This window comes from Harmonia axyridis, chromosome 1 (genome assembly GCF_914767665.1).
Source record: "Harmonia axyridis chromosome 1, icHarAxyr1.1, whole genome shotgun sequence".
Taxonomy (NCBI): Eukaryota; Metazoa; Arthropoda; class Insecta; order Coleoptera; family Coccinellidae; genus Harmonia; species Harmonia axyridis.
In genome coordinates, this window is record NC_059501.1 from 82382032 (window position 1) to 82388031 (window position 6000).

Here is a 6000-nt window from a genome sequence, read left to right on the forward strand (position 1 = left end):
GATGTGGAACGGAAATAGAAACAGCTGAAAATATGGTGATATTCGAGGTTGACCACTCATATGGGAAAGACAGTCCTGGATGCCCGTGACCAATGCTCTTATGGATGTTGTCGGTTTCGTTGAAAGTATCGACTGCCTCCTTGGGTTCGTATGAATAGGTAGGGTTAAGAACAAAATATGTGATCACAGTTTCCGGAAGGCTAACTGAGCAGCAAAGGCCTCGATTCAAATAACAAATAACAGAACTATTTTGACCCTAGTCAAAGCTTCTCTCACCACAACACAATCTAAAGTTCGTTCTCCATTTCTAGTGTTCTAATGAGCTCTCCTTCAGAGCATTTTTGCATTGGCTTTACGTGGCGAGATATTGAAGGAAATGCAGAATCCAGGGAATTCCAGTGTTGAATCATTTCAAAAAGTTTCTTCGAAATATTGATACTGCGATATCTGAGAAGTATGTGGATCTTAGCAAAAATATACCTACTACATATCCTCACTGGATTCCTCACAGGGCATTGTCGCCTTAGGAAACACCTCATGAGGATTGTCTAGTAGAAAATGATTAGTTCAGACGGTGTGGGAAGGAGGAAATCCGGATCACCTGGTGTCGAAATGACTCCCCATCACTAGCCAACGCAAAATATACTTTGGATAAGAAACTTGAAGAAGTCTCCTTGAAACCATCCCAGATACTAAAGTTCATTTGAACGCTGGAACTGGAAGGCTGTAGATCACGACAGCTCTAGGGGGGCACAATATACCATTAGGTCACAGTCCAATGAAATTTTCTCAAATCTAGGCTGAACGTATTCTTAAGTGAATGCTTTTTCAGGTACCTTTTTTTCGACTAATAAATGAAAAAATAGAATTCTAAAGAACTCCAGTATCAAGGATTGCTTCAACAAGATAACGTTCTCACTTCTTCAAGTCACTTCTGAAGCATTTTTGAATAGGCTTGAAAGGAAGAGTGTTTCAGAAGGTGATCAGATGTTTCTTCCTCCTCTACACAGAATCTGCACTCGTGAGTTTCTGATAATCCTATTCCCATTGGATGTTCCCTCTTTAGGAAGCTCGAGAGTAGGTTTAGCATTTAGCAAAATTATATTTATCATTCTAGATACTCAGTATACTATTCTTCATACCAAAGCATTCAAATGTATGGATGGAAGAGCCTTTATACACAACTATCCTCTTTAACCCCATTAGCTCGAGTGCCGCCACTGCCAGTCGGGTAAACGACAGGGCATTCTCTTTAATCCGCGCCATCTATCCGCAGCAGCCTGTAACTAACGGTCCCGATTCTCTTTCCGCCCGTTTGGTCGTAACTCATTTCTCGCAGATTAGTCGGGAATTATAACTCCAATTAAGACTACTGCAAGGGGAGCGTTCCGTTCCATTCTTCGACGGATTGCCGCGAAGTTAGCAGAAGTTTCTCCATATCGTCTGTCGGGATGTGCGCTAGCGGGCTTTTATGATGTCGGATGTGGCGACATCTAGGTCCGGATTTGAATGCGTGTCGATATGGCGGATGGAGGGACGTCATGGCGCCGGGTCGAGCGGAAATGGACGGTTTGTCTGGTAGCTGTTTGTTAACAGGGTGGGTGTTTTAGTTGTACAGAGTGTCTCGTCATACACGGGGTTCGTCAATTGGAGGTACGAAGAAAAATGAGAGATTCCTTGGTTGGGTTTAAGAAAAAGAGTCCTATGGGCCTGCAAACGCTTTGTTCTCGAAATACAGGGTGTTTCTTGTATTCCTACTTTTTTGTGATTTTATCGAATCTCTCTTAATCTTGGCTACAGATCGATAAATAAGTACCAAAATTCATAATTCATTCAAATCATAGTTTGGATTTCTCTGACGATTACTAGGGAATTGTTTGAAAGTTTTTTTCTCGAAATCTGTAGCAGATACGACAAAACTACGGGTTACCAAAAGGTATAGTACTGGGCCAAAGTTTTTTTACATTTTTCAAACTACCGATGGTCCACCAAAAAGAAGTTTGGAGACAACTTCGGTCATTGCTCCAAAAATATCACCCTGTAGATTTGAACTCAAAAATAGCATATCACGCAATGAAAACTTTAAATTGAAATAGCAAGCCGAATTTCAGTTGAATATATTGTAAAGGAAAGGTAGGTACTATGAGAAAAAATTTGAAATAAACTAACACAAACACCCTGTATTTTAAAAAAAGAAGTGTTTGTGGGCCCATGTTTATAGGACTTTCTTAAAATGATACCTACGAGATATCTGTTTTTTTGTCAATCGGATTGTGAAAAGTAGCATATTTTTCTAATACGGGCCTGAATTTTTGGATTAGTTTGAATATGAATCCATAGACCTAATGAAGTAAATCATAGTTCAATCAAATCATACGTTTCAATCGAATGTACTGGTGATTCAAAAGTATGAAAAAAGAAAAAATTGGCAAATACTTACATAAAACACCCTGTATCTCGGCTATGTAGTTGATAAGTTTTTTGAACTCGTCTAGGGTAGTTTTATCTCGAATAACTGTATCTACATTTACCAATGAAACACCCCGAATACCTTAAGTGACATATATAAACATTTCGGCAAAATCTTTCGATTTATCAAATCTTTCTTGAATCAAATTAAATATGAGACGACTATTGACTGAAAAAGTTCCCAGTCATATCTAAATTCTTTTGCAAAAAGGCTTGCACACACTTGCAATTCCAGATATTTGATTCAAGTCTATTGCGATCTAGCAATTTGGTTACAGAAAACTTTAATTCGATAATTGTGTCATTCGATGAGAAAGCACAGAAATTCAACCATAGTTTTGTATGTTTTCGGATTTCCAATATTCGATTACCTACTCTTGATCATAGATTGAAGAAATTCCTAAACTCCGCCTACCAATCGATGATTGTTGGTGTAATGAATTATTGAAGTAGTCTATGAGACTGACTTGCAAAAATACGAGTTTCAGGGGAATCAATCAATTTTTGGTCGAGATAGTTATTTTCAAGGTATTTCATGCAAGTTTTTCATACAAGATATATTTGAAATTTAGTTTTATTGTATCTAATGATGTTGATGGTATTAAATATGATCTCTGTTATAGATTTATGATGTTATAAGTGAATTGCAAGCAGTAATGATGGAAATTAAAGATAACGAAGTTCCAAGAAAATAATGAATCGAAAGGAATCGAAGTTTCTAATGGTGAAAAGCTCTTTCATATTAAGGAATAAACCTAACGGTGAGTGCTCTGAACAATTACTGTAGGTAGTAAGTTCATTCAAGACAAACAATTTCTTCCAAATTTCAATTAAGTATAACAGATAAATTCAATAATGATAGAAGGAAAATCTCATTGTTTCTATTTTTTCATTAAATCTGGACCTACCAAAATTGTCGAATTGGAAGCATCAATCGATTGTTATTCGAAATTGAAGTTTATAATGACGAAAAGCCCTTTCACCTTAAGAAAAAAACTCATCAGTGAGTACTGAGAACAATAATTGTTAAATGCATTTTAGGATCTTTTTTCTGTGAAAAACACATCATATCACTCTGTTGTCAAATTTGATTCTGTCCTTCCGTAAACAGTATACCTCTTGAACCGAATAGCCTTGAAATTTTCATGGTAGGTTCATAGTTAAAAATGTTTTCAGTCTGATCATTCTCGTTCGAAAACTTGAAAATTTCAGACATTGTGATAAAATAATAAAATGATCTATATGGGGAACGACCGCTCAATTTAGGATTTACATAGGGAACTAATAAAATGGCTTTTAAATTTGGCGAATTAATAGCGTATTACATATAATACTAATGTTGAATTCATTGAAGGTACCGGGTTTTTCACCATAATTTGACCCCTCCTCTAACTTTGTTACTAGAAGAGGTACAAAAAAATGTTTTCTACAAATTTCCACCAAATCGACCAGTGTTTTTTCAAATGATTTCACAAAATGAAATATATACAGAGTGGGCAATATATTGATTGTAACTTCATTTTTTCAAAAAGAACACTCTGTATATTTTTCTATATTTGACTATCTCTTTTTTCCCTGATTTCGAATATATAACATAGGGGGGTCAAATTATGGTGAAAAACCCGGTACATTACATACATAGTCTAAAGAGAAATAATATTGAAGTAAATGCTTTCAAATCCTTACTCTACATCATCTAAAGATAATATAGTGAAAACTCCGATCCAGAATAGGATAACTATACATCTCAACAATTTTTGAACTCTTTCCTCTGCCCCTTCAGATTACCTTAGATTCACCCTAGTTGCCCTCTTAGTGCTTCCGCCCCTGCCGGTTGGTCCTTCGAGTCGTCTTATCCAGGCGTAATGAACGTCGTGCGCGTCGTTTTACGACAGCCGCGGAAATGCAAATTTTACTTGAGACCTTTAGGAGCCTTAATTGCAACTCTTCATCTTTGATGATGATGAGGCTGTCGGTGGGGATGATTTAATGTTTTTCGTGTGCTTGGAGTGTGTGGGGTAAGAGTTAGAGGGGTTGAGTTCGCGGGTTTTGTCGAGGAATGTCCCAAACTCGGTATACAGTGTCGTAAAGTAAAGTAGATGTGGAAGATTTTAAGATATGATATGCTTCTGAAGTCATTTTTGGGTTAATGGGGAATTGGAAATTTTTAACATACTTTGGACTGAAATTTTCATTAAACAATTTTAAAAATTGATGTATCTTTCAGAATCATGAAAATTTTATATACTTAAGTGCGTCTAAGCTGTGGGTTTGCTATGGGCGAATTTCTTCTTCTACGCACGTTCTCACAAAATCTGTAGTGGATGTTAAGGCCACAATAAATACAAAATAATTACAACATCCGAATCTGAAAGAGAGACACTGCTCATTAGAATTTTCAGACTTAGTTTTAAAATTTGAAAATTCTTATGTGATATATGTCTAAATGTTTCTTTATGGTCATGAAGAAACATTTGGACATATTTATTATTTATTTATTATTATTATTTTTACAACCAATCGAAACTATGTTGTCACCTCATTCAGCAAATGCAATCATCTTGTGTCTCAGTCTCATGTTGAAAAAGACTATGCTCTCTCTCTCTTCAAGCTTTATTTTCCATTTTGTTAGATCATTGTTGTGATCCAATTTCACTCTATGATTTGCATACATAATATAATCTGTCACACTGACATCCACCTGTATACAGCCATCTGACATCGATTTTTGCTGCATGACATTGGAAAAAGCACAATAACCTATTTTGACGTCCATTGTACCTTGAAAAAATAGTATATTATTCAACGAGCGGTAATGTAGGTCATAACTCACGCAGATGAAGTTTGCAGCACGAGCCGCAGGCGAGTGCTGTAATTCATCAAGTGAGTTATGACCATTACCGCAAGTTGAATACTATACTTTATCTACGACTATATCAATAAATACTAGGAAAAAAATACAGACTTAGAATACAGACATAAGGAACGGGAAATAAACATATGTGCTCGATCCCGACTACAAGAGAGATGGAAACTTAGTGTCACCAATCACAATCGGACTAGCTTCGGCTAGCTCGAATCCAGTACAGAGTACAGACATAGAACTATATTGAAAACACTTAATAGTTGCCTATAAAAATGCATTAAAATATACCAAAAAACATTTCCTGTAAACGACGACTTAATGACCTTACTGCTACAAACTCCTTTATATTTTTTTCGGGCAAGTAATTCTGTATGGTAACATTAGCTGTTTGTCTTTTGGAAATGTGTACCTATATAATATTTCATCTTCACTATCTGAATTAATCGTTTTCAGCAAAACATTCACAATAATTAGATATCAACCAAATTTGAAAACGTCAAAATTATTAAAGTGACATTCTCTCGGACATTCCTCCCCTCAATAACAATAATGGAATGTCCCCTTTCGGCCAATCGAATAGGAGCAGAGAAGTATAGAAGCACAGATCCATATTTTCCGATTTATTATAGTGAGTTATAGTACTGAGTTATTATAAATCACGCCGT